The sequence below is a fragment of the Cuculus canorus genome, chromosome 2 (genome assembly GCF_017976375.1).
Source record: "Cuculus canorus isolate bCucCan1 chromosome 2, bCucCan1.pri, whole genome shotgun sequence".
Taxonomy (NCBI): Eukaryota; Metazoa; Chordata; class Aves; order Cuculiformes; family Cuculidae; genus Cuculus; species Cuculus canorus.
In genome coordinates, this window is record NC_071402.1 from 51279067 (window position 1) to 51302687 (window position 23621).

Consider the following 23621-nt stretch of genomic DNA (forward strand, 5'->3'; position numbering starts at 1 on the left):
CTAATGTGTTCTCATAATCTAGCTTTTTTTTCCCATACTGTCTTTCAGCTATATTAGAGGTTTAATTAAAGTACCTTACTTTGATGATTACTCCTCCAGATTTCTCAAAGGCCGTTGTTAAGGCTTCTTGTGGATGTGATCCTTTACTGAGGGATTGTTTCATAATGCTGTATCTCTACAGCTGAGAAATAAAAGTCATGTATATTACTGTTAGCCATTTCTTCATGGGCATAAAACTGTGTAAACTGGCTTGACTGTAGATGAGAATTCAAAGCACGGTGTCAGCTCTGTGAGCTGTGATGTCTTTTTTTTCTGCCTTTGAATGCTGTTCTTACTCAAAAGGTCCTTAATATCTTTTTACCTTAGGGAATGTAAGCAAAAACACAGAGAAATGGAATTTCTGTAGATTAGTGAGTTAACACTTGTCAGCTGAGTTGCGTTTGCACACCTCACTGCCTTTGGTCCTCCCCACCGCTGAATTAGAAGGTATAAACTTCTGCCTGTATTCAATTGTTGTGTTTTGTTTTGAGCTTGACACAGGTTAAGGGGAATCCCAGAGCCAGTTTTTGCAGATCAGCTAGCCACACACTGGTGGTAAATGGGTCATGTATGTAATAGCATAGATGTAGCATATGCACACCACTGAATCTGTCTTCTGTGTTTAATTCTCCTTGTCCAGTGGTGGATATACATGGAGACCATGCTCACAGATATCAGACACTTTCTTTTGGCAGTCCCTCATCATATCTTGCTTTACTACTCTTGCAGCTGTTAAAAGATCAAATAAATGCTGATCGCAGGCCCTAAACCAGTCATTCTGTTGCTAGTGCCTAAATGTAATACCCTTATTTACTACATAGGAGAGATTTAGCCTTACTGTTATGATGGTGATCAGAGCTGGGAAGCTGTTGGAAACTGTCTTTGCTTTTGAGAGGTGCAAAACAAAAAAAAAGAAAAGTTGATGAACTTGGGCAACGCTGGGTTGGTTGAATAAGGCTGTGTGAGGAAATTAAGAGGTGCCAGGGAAGGCGTTAGGGCACAAGCACTCAATCGTCTATGTTGTCATTGCTGCAGCAGCCCGTGAATGTCACACTTGTGACCCACAGAAAATAACAGCTTGCAGCCAGCTCAGGAAGTCATTCCAGAGCTAGCGACTCCCAAAAGGAAGTTTGGCCTCCTCAAGAATAGGAGAGTTCAATGGCATGGATAGGGCTAGTCCGTGCCTGTAGGTGTCGGTGCCAGAGTGAGACAAATTTAATCAACTAATGTGGAGCAACCTTAGAATGCTATACATTACATGTGTCAGGAAAATCTAGAAGAGGACTAAGTGGTCTGTTAGTTGCTCATCAGTGAAAAGGTGAGCTGAGTCAGTCGGTGGTGGAGCTAAGGACAGTACTCTTCACAAAGGGATCTCTATTAGGGCAGACGTCATTTCTTGAATCTTCCCTTTTTGTGTCCAAATATTTGTTCTACTGATGAATCATCATCCTTATTGAGCTTCATACAAGCCATAAACAACTTCACTTTACAGCTCCTGCAGTAAGAAAAGATTAAGTAAATAGGCTTGTGGGTAAAATATGACAACAGATGAATGGTATTTTTCTATTTATTTCCAATGGCTAGCCATCTCTAGAAAACAAGTTAAGAGAAGCAGAGGATCTGTGACTCCCTATGTGATATTTTACAGATTTATTAGTTTATAAGGAGACTTTCATCTTTTCTAAGTGATGGTTATAACTGTTAGATTATAACTGTTAGAAATATGCCCTGCCTTTCTTTTTTCTTACTTTAATGAAATCTAAGGCGTGCTTGAGAGATAGGTGAATTGACCTTAACTTTCACCTCAAACTTGGCCAAACCTTTAATGGACCCTTAAAAAGTTTAGTTTATATTTAATTTTTCTTCTATCTGAATATGTTAGAAGAAAGGAACTTTTACATGATCCTCCCTGCTAAGTGCTTTAGCATGGCCAATACCATCACTGCAAATTGATCAACAGCCTCATGGTACGAAAAAGACTCTCAAGCAATGACCTGAAGCAAAGTAGCCATCTGTCTACATAGAGGAGAAAAAGAAATCCTAAGACACAAAGGGACAGGTTGTTCTAACAGTTCCAATACAATTTTTACTTGTTATAAGTTGACTAGAACATACGCTATTGAATATTATATCCAAACACAAACCTGTCCATGTGCACACACAAAAATAGACATGGTTCTTAGGTGTAAGGAAAGAGCAGAGCAAGGTGTTATGCTGTGAGCAGGACATTTAAAAATTACTTTGATTTTGAGAGCTTGTACCTGTGCATTTAAAAAATAGAGTTTTTTTTGTAAGACAGCTCATTGTTGTCTTCACCTCTGGAGACATCTCAGTCCAGACAAAACGTTAAACTCTCAAATTCTTTTGAGAACATGAGTCTTGTTGTAATTTTCCCAACCTATAAAGCTTACCAACTTTATATTCTTGTATGTTCTGAATCATAAAAGAGCTCAGCTGCGACTGCATTGCAATCCTTTTCTGAGAATTACTAGTAAAAGGTATGGGTCTGTGTCTGGACTCACCTTGGTTTTGTACCTTTGCCATTCCAACAATACCAATGAAAGCAATGCCACCGGTGATGAGATTGCTCCTGATTTGCAACTGTGAAGAAACTGCAAGCCTTCCTTCCTCCTAGCAGTAAGTTTTCAGGCCTCTTTTACTAACACTCAGGAAAGCATATCTGAAGTTCTTGCCTGCTTTATGTCAAAGCTGCATCTGCTAGCAGAGCTTTATCTATGAAAAAGTGAATGAAGCTGCAGATAACCTTTGTGGCAGGCTCTTAAACTATATGTAGGTTCACAGTGTTAGGAGGCTGTGAAGTAAATTTAGATTACCGTGGACTAAATATAAATATGCTGCTCACTTCCCTGAGTGGTTGATAGGAAGGAGTTAGGCTCCTGCCAGAAATATGAGCATAAAATCCCTGCTCTGCACTGGTTATTGGTGGAGGCTGGAGTAAATCATTGAGATATCCAGCCTCAAAGGTCTTTGGATGGGACTCTTGGCCTTCACTTCTTGTTTGTAATGTAGAACAATAATGCTTAATTACTTAGTAGGAGCAGTTAAAAAAAGTCTGAATCAGTTTGATGGCTAGAAATGTTTTACACACTGTACTGGTAATGTAAGAGTTCAGCAGTTACCCCGTAATGCAGAGAAACTTTTTGTGGCACGACCTTTTCTCCAATATATGCCTATTTTGTCACCTCCTTGAAAGATAAAAATGTATTGATTTAGACATTTGGAGTTCAACAGGACACAAATATTAAAGTAACAAGGAAAATTAATAATTATGGTATTTTTTAAGGTGAATCAGTAGAGGCCTTGGATGAAAGGCATGTTTTATGCTGTACCAGAGTATAACATAAAGGTGAAAGTTTTATGTCAGCAAAGAGTAAAGCACCAGTTCTTTATTTCTTTAGCCTTTATGAAGAATATTGAGGAAGAGGGAATTCTAAAAAGCTGCTGCTGTATTTTGGTTCATGGCAGCTACTGACTGAGCTGACGGTGTTCATTTAAACCCTCAGTCAGGCAACACTTTAAGCCCAGATAAAACCCACACCTGTGCAGGAAAGCACTGAGCCACCTACCCACAGGCCAATATTATTTAAGTGCTATTGACCTCCACGGGATCTGTATGTTTGCAGCTGCACCCTTCTTAAACAGAACTGTTACTCAGATTAGGATCTGAAGGATGATTTTCCCTGAAGATGGCAAGACTGTTTAGCATTCATTGGTATATGAATCTGGGTGGCTCTCCTAAGACTATGTTTTGTGAAATCCAATGTGCTTTGTTGCATTTGTGTATTTCCAAAGGTTTCCTGGTAAGTCCTCAGATATTAAAACCTACTTTAGGAGTATTTTTCTACATTAACTAGATTTCATTTGATTAAATTCAGTACCTAAAGGTATATAAGAATTGCAGTTCTGTTATTTAAATTATCTAGGGAAGCAATTTTTGCACAGCGTTGATTAAAAGATGGCTTAAACAAGTAAGTACGCCTTTTCTTTTACATTATTGATATTTTTTTTTTAATTTGCAAACCAGGGAGTAACCAAACAAACATCCCAAGGTATTTGTAAATGTAAAGCAATATAGGGAATGACTTGTTCAGAGCTGAAAGGCAAGTCAGACTTCGTATATCTGTCCAAAGAAATTGCAGTCACACAAAATCGTTTTCCTTGATGTTACCTTTGACAATGCAAGTACAGAAAAATAAGGAAAGATTCCTCCTTACCTAGATCTCCGGGAAGGATTCTGCAAGGGTTTTTTCCTAATTTTAACCCAGGTCCTTATATCAACACATTTGCGTTTTGGGGAAGGGGGGAATCCAAAGCCGAGTCTCACTATTTCTGAGTTTTGATCAGAATGAATACTTCATTTAGCTGGCAGACCTGAGTGCAGGCTTCTAAGCAATTTTTCATCCCTGCTACCCACGCTATAACAAAAGAAAATAGCTCTGTTTTGGCTTTTTCTGCAGATAACAGAAAGAGCAGTGCAGAAACCTAATGTGTCTCTCTCAGTGGGTTAAAGCTTTCAGGATACCTGTAAAACCCAGCACAGCTGTTCCCTGTGAATATGGATGCAGAGGCTGAATATGCTGAGTAGCATTGCTCTGTAGTCCGGACATCTCTGCAGGCTCCAGCTCAGCAAGCTGTTCCCCTCGTGGTGGCCCCAGAGGCACAGGGAGTGTGTGTTCAGCCACCCTGCAGCTCTTCCCCCAGGGCAGGGCTCCCCACAGCCTCCTCACCCGCAGGAGCACAAGCAGGGGGATGCACCTGTTTGAGGCTGCCTTGCTTGAGGGAAAAGAAGTGTCGGCAAAAGGAGCAAGCACTCGGTCGTGGCTTCATTTACCATTAACAATATAGACACAGAGACCCTGGGATATCCCAATCTACTGCTAATTATTTCTTGTTGCTCCTCTGGCAAGCAACAAGGTTGGCTCTGGTTTCTTTTGTCTTTGCAGCTGATTTAATCACAGCAGCTCCTAAATCTGCTGTTGCTAGTGTGGCTATGGCCTTTGAGGTGAATTGTGGATCACAGATATATGCTCCACTGCGAGACAAAAGAAACCTAATTTCGTGCCTCAGGCGGCAAAGCTGCCAGTGCAAAACATCCCTGAATATTACAACTTCTGTTATGGACTGGGAGCACAGGAAGGGCAGCTTGAGCACGGAAAGGGGGAAATGTCCTGCCAACTCCTTCCACTGGCCACTTTGAAAGACAGGAAAACATTCAAAGAGAAAAACTTAAAAATTAAGTTAGAGAAGATGAGAGGGTTATCCTCCTGGCAAAACATGAGGGGACTTCTGCTGCTGGTTTGACAACAGTTGTAGGTTGCTTATAGATTGCTTGTGTTTTTAGAGAGGAGCACTTTGTTTATCTGCAGCCTGTCTGAAAAAGTACAGGATGTATCATCTGGGTAACTTAGAAAACAAGATATTAGGACCTGCCTTTAAACTACTTACTTACCTAATGTTGTTAAAGTAAAATACAAGCAACATTATAGTAAGATAAGTAGTTAAGTAGGGAAAAAATAACCCACAGGTATGGTCAGTGCCATGCAGTGCCAAAAGTCCCTGTTGTTGTTGGGATTTTATGTGTGCCAAGAGTCCCTCCTTTAAGAGAAATATCCAGCGCTAGGAAAAAGTTCAATGGGCTGAAGCTCAACAGGTTCAAAAGGGGAAATGATATGTGCTTAGTTCTGCCTTTGTCAGTTTTTTTCATGTGTCCCTTTCTCCAGTCTTTATCAGTATAAAATCAGAAAGTGGCCAATTTTTTAATTGAATGTTAGGTGATGCAGATCTACACATCTACACCCAGAAAAGCTCACCCACAAGACCTAGTTAGCCTAGTTGCCTGTTGCAGGTATGTTTTCTTCAGTTGCTGCCAGTGAATTTCAATGAGTGTTGCATATCTCACATGACAGAAATGATTTATGACCCACGTATTCTTATGTAAATTAAAAGATACAAGTGATAGATCACTGCTCAGGGACAAACTAACCTGAACTCTTTGTGCAGGAGCCTGTTTTGATTCACATAAAAGAATTTTAGGAGATGAGAAGCTGACTGTTGGGCCTCATTTTATGGTGAAACTGCGGCATACACCTCCTCACTTCATCTAGTGTGGCTGCTTTGCTCAGAGATTTGCACTGCCAGAACTTTACCTACTAATAATACAAAACAGGGAGTGTTACTTTGTCGTGGCTGAGGATTTTGCCCTGTGCCTCCTCACTTGCCAAATGCTCAATAGTTGAATGATCATTATTCACAGAACCCGGTTTTTTGGTTCAAATGTGTGGGCACATAAAAATGACAGGAGGACCTTCAAGTTTTAAAACTCTTTATATTTAATGAAACCACAAACAGTGCACGTATAGACTGAGTTAAATCTTCTGTGATGGAGGCACTAGCTCCTTCTCCTTGTGCTGAAATTGCATAACCCGCTTGTTGCCAAGATTATGGTAACTGTCATGGCTGGTGTGTTTAATTTTTAGGCCTGCAGATCAGCTTTAAGTGATGGATTAAAGCACTTAATAAAGAACAAATGCCACCTTTGGTGCCTTCCAAACTCAGTTGAATGGTTGTGTGATCCAGTAGCAAGAGGTCCATCCTTACTGTCTGAGAAATTAAAATTGTACTGTGCAAAACCTAACACTTGCAAAGTAGGACTTTTTGCCTCAGAATTTGAGGATAAAAATAAATTAGCTGGATCAAACTCTTTTCACAGCTAAAAGATGGAATTATTGTCTTACTTTAAATGTATGATTGTTTAATGTTAATTTTTACTGATGATTACTCATCCATTAAGTAAGAGTGGGAAAGCCCTAGCCTACATGTCCCTGAATCTGTTCTAGTGTGGTTTGGTGAGGGCTTCAGGTGGTGTCTCTGCACTTGAAACTCACACAATCAAGCTTCAGGGATGATAATGATTGACTTGGTGTTTTCCAGAGACTTTATCTTCTTATGATTTTTTTGTAAGATAAAAAATCATAGACACCGTATGAGTGTGATGTTTAATGAGCCCATAAGTAACATGATGGTTAAATTTTTCTATGGATTTTGTACAACAGGATGTCTGTACTGATTTTTTTTTGTATTATGATGCCTCCGACAGAAGTGAGTTACAGCATTAGAGAGTTTAGCTACCATGCTAAGGACAGTCTGCAAACTGTGTATATCAGAAGGCCAAATGATGTGTTAAATAACTAGAAATGGGAAAAGAACAAAGCAAAACCTCACTTTAAGAGCTGTAATATGTACAAGTATGGCTCAACTTGAACAAATATTTTTTTCAATTTAATAAGAACGAACCATATGTACCGCTCAAAAAAGGAAGCAGATAAAGCACAGCATTTCAAAACAAGCAGCTGTTCAAATATAAATGTCCTGTTTATTGAGATTTCAGTTGTATCAATGTAAAGGTCTCAGAGTGGCTCAGCAAGTCAATCATTATATACCTTGTTAGTGTGACAGCCCCTTGTGTATTGTTTGACTGGAAATAAAACACAAATACGCCAAACCCCCAACTGTGCCTGCTTCATGGTGCATAAATCTATTGTGTGTCATGTCACTTAGAGTTTTGATGGCAGGCTACCAAATGGCAAAGGAAAATACATAATCAAGCCTTAATTTTCATAAATGAAATTAAAATACACACAGGAAATATAGAACAGAAGTGTTTTCATTAATACTATTTCAAATGTAGACTTTCACAAACCCCACTGAACATTTGATTAAATACGCAAATAAGTGGGTTTCCCAAGTATATAATATTTTCTTTTTCAACTGTGATGGTCTTTTGGTGAAAATAAACCTGTGTCAAATTATTTTTCACTAGTATTATGCCCTGTACCTGGTTAAACTGACAATGACAAGGCCTTTGGGCTCTGCTGAACAGACACTAACTGCTGGTGTGTTTCAAGGGCTTTCTTCACAGAAGCCTCCTTGGAGATGTACCTATGTTAGACATGTTTAAACATCAAAATGTATGGCCTCCAAAGCCAATAATATAACCACAATGAATGCCAAAATGAAGTTTGTGTTAGCTGATAACGTCAAGCACCTTGTTTTCTTTGCCTAATTTCTTGCACTTAATAAACACCTAAAAATTGTTGACTTAGGTTTTACTTTGATCTTACCCCTAAACTTTGTGATCTAAACTGGCATGTATGCTGTTCAAGGCTAAGTGTCAATTTGGAGCAAAAGTATATATAAAGATATGTCCTAAAGATTATAGTTCTCCCTTCCTCATCTGCATCACTTTGGGATCTAAGAAATAAAACAGGTAACTTTGAAAGTTAGATTTTTGTGGTTAGACTTTGAGGAAAAAACGATACCCATACTGTGTAGTAGAAATAGTTAGCTAGTAACTTTTTCATTAAACTGGGTCTTGTCAGCAGTATCACTTTCTATTTCCATTCTTAGATTAGTTCCAAAACTTGAAACAGCTGTTTGTTTCATTTCATTGAGCCTGGGGGATCCCATGACTGAAACAATGCGTAACTGGAAAGTTGGTCCCCAAAGAGGGTTCTCTGCAACTCTGCCCAAAATAAGAGAAACAGAAAACAATTAAACCAAAGAAATGGTGCATGGAATCCAGTCTGCTGAACTTGACATTGTTTTGAAATGCCAGGTGTGCAGTGAGTCAGTCCTGGAGCAAATGACAAGTTTCCTCTCTTGTCTGTGGCAAGAATTCATGTGAAGGTCTCCAGAGGAAGATCCTCTCTGCATGGTGTAGATGCTACCTGTCTTCACAAAATTTCGTCTAATTTCAGACATTTTCCTCCTTTGCTGTGGAAAATCAGCCCTGTAAAAGAATATCACAAAAGCAATCGGGACAAGCACAGACACAGAAGCATACCTGAGTGTTCAACCTATGCGCTAAATGATGGGTGACCATCAAGAGATGCCCTCTTCTGATGCTCCAGCAGCACGACAGTATGGTCAACAGCAACTGATGGGAGTCAGAGTTACCTAGAGCATGTAGACATTCACATCCTGTTGCAGTCTAACGGGAATGCAAAGCTTAATTCCTTTAAATGTCTTGGTAAAATCTCAGCTATAACTCTCACTTGAGAGAAGGTGAAAATACTCAAACTCAAACAAAGTAAAGCATAAATGAAAGTCGGTGGACGTGCAATTTTATATGGATATTCTGACTGGTAAAGCATTCTAGAGAAAAAAAATATTTCCATTAATTAAAATTTATTCTGCACTGAGAAAAGCACTTTCCTTGCATGTTATCTTCTCCTAACTGTCCCACTAGAGGTAGGAGTTCCAAGAAGGAGCACAATAGTTTTGACTCTAAATTTGATGGATATTTTTGTTTCCTTGTTCATTATGATTAATGATTCTACAGTTTTAGGCCAAATTGCTGATACCCAAGAAGCAAGTGCTGCATTTGAATGTTTTTGTTTTTTTTTTTTTTTGGTGTGGGGAAAAAAAGATTGTTAGGGCTGGAATAAGCACAGACACAAGTTATTAATCCACTTGATGGTAACCTTACAGAGAAAAAACGCTTCCTTACTAAAGAGATTTCTACTATGTATTTCAAGTCTTTATACTTTGAAGTTTAAAACAATATTAAGAATGAATGAATATGGATGGCAGAGTGTCTTGCTGAATGCTTGTTCTGGTTAGATGAACATTTTCTGCTGCAGCTTCCTGTTTTTCCTGTTTTAGGCCAGGAGCATTGCTCCGAGTAGTTACTATCGATAATCTTTCTAGTCAGCAGTTGCCATCTTCTAACCCAAACCTCTTTCAATGGCAAAAGGGTAGTGGGCCAGCCTCCAGGATGTACAAGCCAACGCGTTTGTATTGATAGTTCTGAGCACTACTCATCTAAATCAGCTGACCCAGCTTATGATTACAGCTTAAACTTGGCACACTTCAAAAGGCTACAGACGCGGTATGACAAAAGCCCTCAAACTACTAATACTTTTATTTACTGAAGGAAAAAGATCCACATAACCTATTTTCACCTTTCACTTTACTCTGTGGTTCTCAACACTGCACATTCATTCACAGAATTAAGCTCTTAATGGCAAAAAATCCTAGAGTATTTAAGCTGTCTGTCAAAAACTCCTTTCACCTCCTTGTTACTCTGCTTTTAGCTCCAAATCGCAGGCTCACGGGAGGCCATGGCAGGATAGTCATTATGGGCAGCAGCTCTGAGACTGAGCTCTCTGCTACTTATAATGGAGTTCTCCCTGCTCATGTTACTCCCAGCATCTTCCTTTTCCAGGCTAGATTGGAGAAAAAAAACCTCACTGTAAATAAGCAGTCAAATGAAAAAGAACTTCTTTCTTCAATGTTTTTCAAAGAGTCTGAGTGAATTTTCCTCACCCCAATCAACCCTAGTTGAACCTTTTGCACTTTATTACAACCAGAAGAATGTAAAAGAAGTAAGTGGATACAGTGAGATCCAAATTAGTTAGTATGGTAAATCTAAACCTTGTCTGGGAATTTGCTGCTGTGACTAGACAGTTTTGCATCTTACATAGGGAGCCTCGGATATGACCTCACAAACCATATAAAGCAGCACTACGCAACTTCGTTATTCAATACGTCTCAGGAGGATGGCATAATCACCTACCTCAAGAAAGTGAACAGCAGATGGTACAGTGCAGATTTGCATGTTTGCACTGCTTATTAGTTTATGGAATTAAGAAAGCAGATTTTAAGATTTAAAAAAATATTTTCCCTAGAAGTGATAATGAAGTGGGTTTTGTATCATCCTCTGTTATGCATAGATTTCTCTATGTGATTTTGCTAGAAAGGTCTCCTACTGAGATGTTAATTCATTTTTCAATATTTGACAGCAATGGCTATTCATTCGTTTATAGAGATCTAATTCTCCCTGTGATTGTTGATTCTGTCTGCACATAGTTCTTCTATAAAATGGAACAAGAATTGTGAAAATATGAATTAATACTTCATATGTTTCTTAGTACCACCGCCCCTGCAAAAGATCCTTTAGAAAAATGTTTATTTTGATTGTGCTGTTCGCTTTCTACTTTTTTTGGGAGGAGTCAGGTTATGAGAGCTACTTTAGGAACATGAGTCCTACTGACATAAGATCACAAGGGAGTTTGAGTTTTCAGCTATTTGTTTTCACCTCTATTTCTGTTTTCCTGGACACATTATTTTTCCCATGCACAATTTGACAGCAAATGAAAAGGGTAACAAAATGTATTTCTGACTGAATATACTGATGCATTTAATCCTATTTTACTTGAGAAGAGACACTGCAATTATTTGGTCTAGTATGGACACGTGTCTTACTATAGAAAAAAGTGACCTGTGAAAATGATCAGATTGGCAGGTTTGGGAACTGAAGGCCTGTACTCATTCAGTCAGCTGAACATGAGTTATAACTACACAGTCCTCACTCTCTTTACTCCATTAAGGTGCTCCAGTTCTTTGTTAGAGAAATCCCTACAGGTTAGGATTTGTGCCAGATGAGTGCTGACTTCTCTGAGGAGCAGCCCAGCAGAGGGCTAGCATCTTGTGGTTGAAAGGATGTGGAAATCTGTCTGGAAGGAAATAATCTGAGGGAGCTGGACCAGACAGAACATGGATTTGGTGTTACTGCATGTCCTGAGCTCCTCTGGATAAGCAGGTCCTGGGAGCTTGTACTTCAGTTTGGATTCTAAACTGCCATCACCGGATCTTTTTAAAATCCTCCTACTCCTCACCACAACACACCACAAGAACGTTCTTAAGCCTTGTGTATGGAAGGATGTTAAATTTTTAAGCATTTCAGACTAAGAACACTGACATAAATTCCGTATTATTTTGTGGGTTTATCAGTCCTCCAGAATTTACCCTTGAACAAATCTATTGTGATCCATAAAGCATTGGTGACCAGAAAAGAATTTCACATTTGTATTTTTTATTTTGTAGGGTTTTCTTTAAAGCAAAAGAAAACAACTTTGAAACAGTAAGGCACTCCAGCCATATTTTAGTTGTTATAAATGTGAAATTTACTATAGACTTAATTTCAGTTAGGTCAGTGATGGCAGGAAACTGTCAACACTTCTACTCTCAAAGTAATCAGTGATAATTTACAGCTAGGGAGAACAATCAATATGCAGGAACTGGCTTCATTTCGGGTAAATTGAAATCTTTTACCTGGTAAAGACTGATGCCTTGCTCTAAACTAGACTAGAATTTCCTGTGGTATAAAGGGTACCCTGAATTATTGCATTACTTTATCTAAAAGTAGTAAGTATAAGGAAATGTCAGTTCATCAGGAAATACTTTATTTTTTCCTACCTATTTGTAAATGACCTATCTAAACAACTTGCATGTGTAATATTTGTGTGCTGCAGATATTACACCACCTAAGATAACTTCTTGGTTTTGTTGCATCGCATGAATACCAGGTGATAAGAGCCCTGACAAATTCAAGCCCTTCCCTTAAAAGCCCCTGGTGTCAAATCACTTATAGCTTTGTCCATTTTTGCCCAGGTGACCCATGTGTTCTTTTCTATCTTACTTTCTCCCCTCCTAGTCCTGCTGAGGAGAGGGAGTGATAGAGTGGTTGGGTTTGCACCTGCCATCCAACCAAGGTCAACCCACTACACTATCCCAGCACATGTTTGATAGTAATCATCACTGAGAATCTCACAAGGAGGTGTTTCATGGTAACTTCTTGGAAATCCTCTAAGTATACATAAGCAGAGTATTCCTACTCAAATAATTCCAAGTTTTGTGAATAGAATTCCCTAAATTCCCAAAGATCATTCTGCTGAACAAAATAAATAACTGTCCTTTGGCTTGTCGGGCTTGCCAACCACACTGAGGATCAGGCAGCGAGGCAGTGTGAAGCACATGGTGGCTTAGCCTTAGCAGCAGGTCTCAGTGACATTGCCCTTGCACCTCTCAGCCCTTCATAAATGGAGGCTTGTTCCCCTCAGGTGTCTCTCACAGGTTTTTTTTTATCAGTTGGTTAGGGTTTAACAAGTTACGTTTGCAAGCTGGAGAAGAAGTTTAGCGTTGAAAAGTCCTGTAACTATGAAAACATATATGCTGAGCCCATCTCAAAGTGCCTACTTTATTTTGTTTCTTCTTGGCAAATTGTACTGGTATTGGATTTTAATATAGGAAATGTATCCTAAACTGACTGAGCAGTTCCCTGACAATCCATGTTAGTGAAATAACATTTTAAGGGCCTCCATTTCTGGCTTAAAGTCCTCTAATTTCAGCTGAAATTTAGTCCTCCATGGGTCCAGAGATATTTTCTTTGCTTCATTTCATTTGTACTAGAAAAAGTCAGAGCCTCCCAGAAAAACACCTTACGCAACTTGTCATGTCCTTAGTCCCAGTAGGTAGGCTCTTGCTGTATCAGGGGGCCTGGTTTAATAATAATCCTGCAATTCTATTCTATAAGTTTTCTGGCTTGACAGGGGGTTTGCTGATTAATGTTGTCAGAATGGGTTGTGCTGAAAAACGCCTTCTGATGCATCGCATGAAAGGCTCAATCTAACAGATGTACAAGATCAGTTTATAGTCATGTTCTTTTACTATGAAGAGTCAAGAGTTTTGACTAAATCAATGGTGCAATTTGTTTAATGTGAAGTTTGATTTTACTTAAGTCAGACTTCACTGATTTCTTTCTCTGAGAGATGCTAATAAGTTTCTTTTTAAGTTTCTGATTTCCTTTATTTTTTTTCCTAGATTTGCTTCTTCTGCTATGAGTGAGTTATTTGAAGGATATTTATTCACAAAGTAGATTCTTACTTGACTGGACTGAATGAAAATATCTTGTAGATTCTCCTGAATTTTTCAGAAGCTTTTTGATCCTTACACTTTATGTATGACAGAAGTCTCAAAACCCCAAAGCAGGTGCATTTGCTTTGATGAAACTTCTAAATCTTGTGTTGTGAACTATGGAAATGCTCTGGCATCCAGGTGGAAAATATAAAGATACTTAGATTTAATACACTGGAAAAAAAATTCTACATAGCCAATGATTCAATAATCTTGCAAAACCAACATCACGTCTTAGCAGAAAAAAGAGTTTTATCTGGAAACATCACATTCAAAAGATCTAGTCTTGAATCTGGTTAAAAGATGCATCTGATATAATTTGTATTGAATTCCTGTTTATTAAGAAATTACATATATAATTTGTACATTCTGGAATTGAAACAGTGACACTTTTTGTCTTTTGTAACTGCTGCCTAGTTATTCCTGTGCTTTTTATAACCTATTGAATGGAGGTCTTCGTGCCCTGCAATGTTTTAAATGGTGTATTGAGTGTCAAGGTGCTGGCAGTGGGGGCTGCAGGGGTGGCTTTGGTGAGGAGAGGCTGGAACTGCCCCATACTGCATAAAGCATGTGCCAGACGACTCCAACTGACCCACTGCAGGGCATGGCTAAGCCCCTGTGCCAAGTTGGTGGAACTTTGGGGTCATTTTTTTTTGCAGTTTTTCATTGCCAAAATCTGTTTTAATTGACAATAAATTAAATTATTTTTTTCCAGGGCAAGTCTGTTTTGCCCATGATGGCAACAGATAAATGTTCTCCCTGTCTTTATCTCGACTCACAACATTTTAATCTCATTTTTTCTCACTGTGCTGTTGAGGAGGGAGAGTGAATAAGTGCCTGGGTGGGCAATTCACTGCTGGCCAAGCCTAATCCACCACATCTCTACATGTATATTCGAGAATTTATTTTAGCTTCTCCCCTCCCTCTCTTTCATTTTAAAGCTTGAATCATTATTTTCTGGGAAAGCTGAGTTTGTGGATGTTTCCACTTCTCTGTTTCTGGCCAACCTACTGGGAAGTACTCACTGTTTAAATACATACAGGCATAGAAAAGAGAGGGAACATTAAAAAAGAAAAGTCTTGCTTCCAAATTGGCAGAGGCATGTTTCTAAGCTTGTCTAGGATCAAAGCTCTCCTATGTGGGACAGAAATCCACCTATTATTTACTGTAATAATGATGTAGATGTAAAGGCAATCATTAATGATACATAGGTCAAATGCATCTCTGAGGTATGTGGATGTTAATGAGGGAAACCTGCTTTCCTCAGCACTTGGCTCCATAAGGACCCTGCAGCAGCTGTCCAGTGGCAGAATTGGTTGGTGAAGCCTTGTAGTCAGTCTGTGCTTGAATGCTCACTATGAGAGCATCACGGAACATCTGCAACATCTGTGGGAGCTTGTCTTCCCTGAGCTTGAGTGGAGGGGAGCCACTGGCCTTTACTGCAGCTCATGTTTGTGGGCACAGAAAGTCATCCTTTTCTTAGCATTGCATCACTACCACTACAAGGCCGTAAGTCCACCTTCCTGTGTTCTCAATGTCTTTAGGGGTATTTTAGATATCTCTTCCCTGGGGCTCATAGCTTCTTCCCAGACTAAAGAGCTCCTCCCTCTATCTACTTTTCAGGACAGAGAGTCAGCTGCAGTACCCACACAGGATCCCTCTCACTATGAAAATAGGCAATTTGTCTATATAGCTTTTGGAGTTTCCTTAGACATTATGGTTGTATGAGCTACTATTAGACCATAGCTTCTTTACTCTGTTTCCAAACTCTGCCCCTCAATCTTGAGATCTGGGATTTGATGTTACCTTAGTTCCTTGCCTGCAACAACCATCACTGGTTGGACAATCACTGCATCCCACCGATGGATAGAAAGGGGGCAAGTTGTGCCTGGCCTAGCCATAGCCTCACACATCCCACAACTCTTTCCTGACTTCCTCAGCGCATTATATTGAATTCAGCAAGGAACAATGGAAATTGCTCTGTGGAGAGAAATGATGCTGAGGGCTATGTGTCCACATGACATGCTTTTCAAGGATTTTCCTTTTGTCTGACTCCAGCCTGGTGCTGTGGCCTGAATGCCTGTGTCTGAGGTGTATTAGATGTCCTCTGGGAGAGCATCTTTGAGGGCACCTCATCTTAAAGGAATCTAGTTTTTGTGCTCTGCTGTTGCGTCACTCTGCGGAGAGTAGCGATGGTTGAGCAATTTGTATCTTGAATTAAAATGCTGATGCAAAAACACCACAGACTGTGCATGAACAACTCCTCTAAGTTGTCAAAATGAGCTTTTTGGTTTGTTGTGTATATAGCTATGACTCAGTGATGCTTTTATTTTGTGTGTCCTACTTTTGCTTTTCTGATACTCATCCTCGCAGGCAAGAAGGCTGTATTTATTTGCTTCTCAGAAACAATTTGGGCTGAAAAAGAAACACATGGTGTCTTGTGTTTTTTTTTCCTTTATAAAGCCTGAAAATTGTTGATTGATTGCTCTGGGTGGAAGAAAACAAACAATTTTTAACAACCAAACAAAAGTTAACAGGAAATGTCCTAAGAAGCGCTTTCTTGTACTAGCAAAGTTCCTTTATAAAAGCACCCTCTTTTCAAATTAACATGATCTGGCTAGTTTAAGTATCGTCACGAGTTAAGAATAAAGTTTCTATTAGTGGGTAGGTGGTATATGGGGAAAAAGATGGAGATTATCTATTCTACGGATTAACTTTTTAAAAAGAGATTTACTCTTTCTGTAGCTCATAGACACATTTCCAAACCAACATCTATCTTTAGAGATTTCACTGCTCCTGAACCATTTTCCGTATTTAAAAATCAGCCCTTCTCCCCTTAAAAACATTCTTGGGCTTCATATCTTATGTCCTGAATGTGCTGCTGTAAACTGCAAACCACCTAGCATGTTTGGAAGTAGGGTCAGCAGCATATTTGTCAGCACCATGTAGCTCTGTCATCCATCAGTAAATCTAGCAGTAAGGAGAGTTTGCAGGACTCAGATGCTTCTCTTCAGCCTACTGTGCTGGGCGTCTGTCACATGGCCCATTAATGGCAAGATGTTGACACTCTGTCATTTTTCACAAAGTTGTAAGTGAGCTATGAGCCAAAAACAGATAAAAAGACAAATTAACTCATGCAGCATGTAGCACTCTGCCCATAATCAACCTTCCCTGCCTAGACAGAGGCAAAGCTGGAGTAATAGTTCCAAAAAGTACTCATTATTATTCAAATTTCGCAACACAGCAGTTTTGAAGTGTGGTTGCATAATATTTGTGCAATGTTGTGTTAAGAGAAGTGCTTATCACAGACCTGAGACCTCAATTTGGAAAAATAATGGTATTGCATGTTTGATTAATGCTCTTCTTTGATACTGATCAACGGCAGTGCAGTAGGAGAAGCGTGGGTTTCCTCAATCTGCCAACAAGAAGGTCTTTCAAGCTTGCCAAGAAAACTGCCATTGTTTGCGCCCAGGCCCCAGTCTTGCAAGCTGTTCTGTGCGGGTGGACCTCAGTGCTTTGAAGAGTCCTGGTGACTTTGTTGAATACAACAAAATGGAGAATTCCATGGCAAGAAGATGATAAATACTCAGTTACTGGGAAAGTGGGCGTTAGATCCTTCTGAAGAACAGCTCAGGCCACATATATGGAAATAGAGTTATTGCTACAGGAACTAGATTTGATGCTCTTTTAAAAAATTTAAAAAATTTTTAAATTCAAGGAGGGATGTGGTGGAAAGATGAATTTCTTTGCAGATTCTGCCATGTCAGAGTCACACAATATGTCTGTTCTGTTTGATAGGCAAAACTTAAACTGACAAGACAAGCAGAGCTCGGTATGTCTTCCAGTCAGTCACTATTTCTAGGAGCAGAATAAATTGTCCATGTGTCAGTGGAGCCTGCACTGTGTACTACTTAGCACCATGTGGACACAGAAAGGAGAATAAAGAACTGTACTGAGCCTGGCTTTTGCTTTGTTAAAACCAGCATGTCTGAGAAATATGGAAACAGAGTTTAAGTCTGTCACCTGGTGTTTTTGTACATGTCAGTGTTTGGGTGGGTGTTGGAGCCTGGGTAAGCGCTGCCATCCCCCAGGCTTTGGACAGCCTGGCAAGCTCAGGGGCAGTGTGACGACTCTGAGGATGCTGAGTCCTGGTACCGAACTTCCCATGGAATGGCGCTTGGGTTGGACAAGAAACAGGATCTTAGAGGCACAGCCATTTCTGTCTCTTGGCATGTCTCTCTTCTGACTCCAAGGGTCAGGCAGAAACTGCAGATGGCAAATCAGATATAGCACCCAAGACTGTTACCAAGCCCTGTTATCCAAAGTCTGTTTGTGTTAAAGCTGTATAGAGTATCCAGGAGAGGAATCACATTAAACGAAGGAAAAAGCAACCCAACTTGCTCTGTCCCAGGCATCGGAGGGATTTTTTTTCATTCTAATATGGATCGAATGCTTAGTTTTATTTCTTTTTTTCATATTACCTGGTGTAACATATTCACAATGCTTCTAAATCATAAATTGTGACATTGTAAATAGTGAATAGAAGGTTTTCTCTGAAAGACATACTTTTAAAAGTTAAGATTTGAGAAAAGACAAGAAGAGAAGTATTCCCAGAACTGAGGAAAAGAACAGGTGGAATATTGTGTCTGTAAACACGTATATTTATCTGCCCTATTTGCTGACCAAGTATTACAAGGATGTAGAAAATTATATTCACTACAAATACCCTACAAACAACTGTGAAAACAGCTTGGTTTTATTTCCTCAAGCCATAACTGGAAAAATATATATTAAAACATGGAGTAGTCTTCAACTACAGACCTCTAAAATGAATTCTCTCCAGATTTTAAAATGTTTTTGATATATTTCCCATTTGTATTAATCAGATTCAATTATTTAGAACTAAGTCTTTAAGTTCTGTTAATATAAACTCACCAGTCCCCATGCTGTAAATTAAATTTTTATTTTATTTCTATATATGCTTTCTCTCTTACTTTAATGCCAAAGGTTCTGTCTTGTCTAATGGCTATAACGAAAGCTTTTACTGCTAAATTAAAATAAAATGAGTTAATGGGTACCCAGTGCCTTGTTCTAGTTAAAATGTGCATCAATTTGCAATGACCACTGCTTTGGGATAGTAGCATGTGCTTTATCTTAGGCAAAGTGTAGTGAGCAGTGTGAAACTTAGCTTTTAAAGTGCCTAATCTGCTCTTCTGTAAACCTATTTATAGTTTATCTCACTTACTAAAAATCTTACTACACTTTAACAAGTCACATTGACATTTTCCATGGTAGATGATTGCTTCAGATTGCTTTGTTTGCAATGTTACTGAAAGTGGTTTAGACCTTCAAATTAAGTAAAAAACAGATAATTTAAATTTTTTAAAATTTGTTCCTTTATGATGTGAAATAGCAGTAGATCTTTCCAAAAGAATACACCTATTGTCAAGTGACTTTTACTGTTGCCATCAATATCCAATCATACATGAAAGAAATAAAATCCTTAGATAGAAGAGGGCAGATTTAATTTTAAATGTGTTTTTTTAAAATTAAAAATAAAGCTGATTTCCACACCTTTGACTGTTTTCAAATTCCTAATTCTCCCCATTATGACATTTTGTGTGAAACTGAAGGGCGGATAGGTTTTTATGTGATACTTGTAAGCAATCACAGAGGTGAATTCACCTTTCTAGCTTGGGATCACTTTCAGCTAGAACAGGTTTGAGCCCATTTATTATCAACCAATTTTAAAAGGGTATTGCCCTTTTATTGCCCATATATTGCCACTAATACTCCAGCAGCAATATCTACAAGTAAATATTGCACTTTTAATTCTTTTCTTGTATGAAATGTGTGGATAACTTCTCTGTTATGTACTGAAACCTCTTAGCATGACAAATAACTTTCCACAAAATGATGGCTGTCCTGCTGTTCTTTTCAGAGTATGGAGATTTGTTGAAGAAAGGTTGGTGAGACTTGTGTACTTCATGGCAACCTCATCTGTAGGCAAAGAAGGCAGAAGGCCCTGTGCACCTCTGCACTAAGCTCAGGTTGAACCCTGACTCATCCCAGTGACTTCACGCTACACCATGTGTCCCCTGTGTTTAGTGTCTGGGGCCTCCTAAGCAAGCTCTTGAGGAGCAAAAGAGCAGCTGCAGGAGAAAGCAATAAAAGTGCAAAGGCTTTGGACCTGGTCTTATTGCTTGTACCTGCAAACCTGTTCTTAACCAAGTTGGATGCTCCTTCCAGCCAATTCAGAAGAACCCAGCTCCAGAAGACCTTGCACCTTCCTCAAGTCCTGTCAGACCTTCTAGCTGCCACTGCAACATCTACTTTGCTCAGCTGGGCTGTCTAGTTTTACACAACTTTGTATTCTGCTCTGATCTCTACTTGGGTCCAATGCATTTGCCAAAAGCTGAAGCTTATATTTAGAGAGAAATTACTTGCAAATGTGCAAAAGAGCTCAAGTAAAGGCTTGCAATGTTTCCTTCAAATTCAGGCAGTTATCCACAGACATTGGAGTTTGTTATGGAGCTGACTATTTAGAGACTTTTTGATGGGAAAATCATCAAGCTGATTGTTTCTGCTTGAATTTATGGAAAGACATGAGCATGTAGGTAATTTGTAATTACCTACCATTTGTAATTTGTTGTCATTTTTTTTTTTGCCATAAAAAAGGAGTTGGCAAGTATGCTATAAAGTCCCTAAAGGAGCCTCTGCTCAAATGCAGCATTAAGATTTCTTTCACTTGGACCTCAAGAAAATATTTGTATTAGCTAAAGAATTGTTCTCTGCTAACAAACACATCTAGCTGAATTATTTATTTAAATCTGGGAAATAAAGCATATTTCTTTGAGTAAATTATATATGAACTATTATATTAATTAGTCTACCAATTATGTGGCTGGCTGAAACATTATCTAACAATGTATTAGATGACTGTTGCCCATCAGTGGATCAATATATTATTTAAAATATGGGATTTTCTTTGCATTATTTAGCCATTACTGTTAAAAAACACGTTGTTTAGTGAAGTCACAGGACTTCCAGTACCTGAAGCAGATCTACAAGAATCCTGGAGAGGGACTATTTACAAAGGCATGTAGTGGTAGGAGAAGAGGTAATGGCTTTAAACTGAAAGAGGGTAGATTTACATTACGCACAAGGAAAAAAATGTTCATTATGAGGGTGGTGGGGCATTGGTACTGGTTACACTGAGAAGTTGTACATGCCTCATCCCTGGAAATGTTCAAATCCAGGTTGGGTGAAGCTTTGCATAACCTAGTCTAGGGGAAGGTGTCCCTGCCCACGGTGGTGGGGTTGGAACTAAACGATTTTTGATGTCCCTTAGGACCCAAACCATTCTATGATTCTATGACTATATCGTTCTATAACAAATTGCACCAAATGATGTTTGATTGATGGTGTTATGATGTCAGGATTGTTTTACACAGCAATACAGCAGAAAAAAAGTAGGGTACTTAAATGCTTGGTCTGATTTTCTTTTATTATCCTTTTCTTCCTCAGTTAATAAGACACATTTCCATTTATCTTTCTGCTTCTGTATATTTCACATTAAAACAGAAGAATATGTCGCTGCTTGAGGAAGACAAACCAATCAATGAAGCTCTCAAGATGTGCTGCAGATTTCTGTTGCAGGATATGGACATGTATCCTTTGCTTTTTACATCAACTTTTAAATCAACTGCTAAAAAATCCGTCTGAGAAGACTCTACCCTAAAACAAATTAAATTTGCCAGATACCTTGAGTTGGCCTTTTGACTTATCATGGAGACCAAAGTTTGACTCCCATTGGCTCAGAGGGGAAAGTGACAGACAGCGTCAGAATAGGATTGCATTTTTTTTGCTTTTGAAGGGTTTTCTAAACTGTAATAACATTTTATCCTTTTTTTCCTTTTCATTGTACACAGGAGGTGAGAACAAGACTCAACCTCTTGCCTTACTACCAGCTGCCATTCAGCTGAGCTCCCAACAATTAGTAGCTCCCTGCCTGGCACCCTGTGCTCAAAGGAGAAAACCATTCAGGTTTCAATAACTTCCCCTCTTTCCCACAGCACCAGTGCAGCTCTGAGGCAACCCCTGTGGCAGTGAGGCTCAAGGGCTGACTGCCATCCAGCCTACATGGAAGGATAGAGACAGCAGATGTCTCTTTCAGGACAGTTTCATGCCCTGTGGGTCATGGGCACTGTAAGGCAGTGAAATCATCAGATCCATCCTCAGGAAGGGAGCTTGCCTATCAAGAAGTATTTGAGAAAGCGTTACCAGTGTGTTCAGCAGATATTCAGGTGTATTGCTGCCCAATAAACACCACGCTACTTAGTGTTTCCTCAGTTCTGATGGACTCACCAGGTGGACATCTCAGGAGGGCAGTCCATTGAAGCAGATCCTGTTGACAAGTCAAGGCCAGGCTATCATTTCTCCTTGGTAGTAGGTTAGCAGAGTCAGAGGATAAAATGCTCCGGTGAGATTCCATTTTGCAGGTGTTCCTGTCCCCTTCAGGGATGAGTGGCACAAGAAGAACAGGTATGGTTGACTCCCCAGCTTTGCTGCCCTAGCACTGTGCTGCAGTGCGCAGGAAGAAATGCAAGGGGTTAATCCCACTCCCAGCCCTGGCAAGGAGGAGTGGTGGAGAATCAGAAAGGATTGCTGCCTCACTTGGAGAGACAGAGAGCGGTGAGACAGAGATGCATGGCCACCGACGCATGGCCACTGACAGTATGGTCAGGATTTGAGGAAAGGAGGGAAGTATTTATGAGAAATGGGAGAGGATTCTGAGATAGGCATGGATCATGTTAATGGCTTGCGTTTTTTGAGCCGTGTTTGGTGAAATAACCATAAAATTAGTTGTTACATTCCTAAGTGCCAAGTTAAATGGGCAAATTCCTGTCCTGAGGCTGCCTTCTGCAGCCTACATTTGTTTTCAGCACAGGGGGAGAATCAGAAGAGTTCTGGTTTTATGTTTGCCAATGAAAACACATTATAAGGCCCAGCCGTGGGTAAATCCTCAGCAGCTCATGACTATACAGTAGAGGTCACAGTGTTTTCCTGCCTTACTGTCGGGCAGGAAAATCCCATTCCATAATAGGTTCTAAAGCATACTAAACATTTCTCAGGGTTACTTATAAATGGTTATTCTTCTTTTTCAATTAGCACTGTGCAATTCACTGCTATTTTCTACATGAAGAATCACCGGGTCAAGAGAAAGTTAATACAAAAAAGCAAAAATCCTAGAAAATATAGGATCACAGAATAAATTAGTCTGGAAGGCATCTCTGAAGATTGTCTAGTCCCACCACCCTGTTCAAAACAGAGTCAGTGATGCCTCTTGTCCTGTCATTGGACACTACTGAGAGGAGCCTGACTCCATCTTCTGTACCTCCCTGTGGATAAGAGGATATAAGAGGATCCTCCACATGGATAAGATTCCCCCTGCAAGCCTTCTCTTCTCCAGGCTGAACAGTCCCAACTCTCAGCCTCTCTTCCTATGTTGGATGCTCCAGTTCCTTAATTGACTTCACAGCTCTTTGCTGGATTCTCTCTAGTAAGGCCTTGGAAAACGTAATGAGCTCATCACAGGCTATCCCTACTCAAGGATCCCTAAAAGAGATGCTAGTGGGTGGCTCTGCATGGCAGAAGGTTTCCTTCCTTTCCTTCCTCCCATTGCCTGGTGGCTGGAGACCTTTGGGCAACCCTACTGTTTGTGAAAAACCCCACTTCAGGATGAGAGACGTTGCATTGATGCACTGCTCTGAAAAAAGTCCTTACGGTCCAACATTTCATGAGGA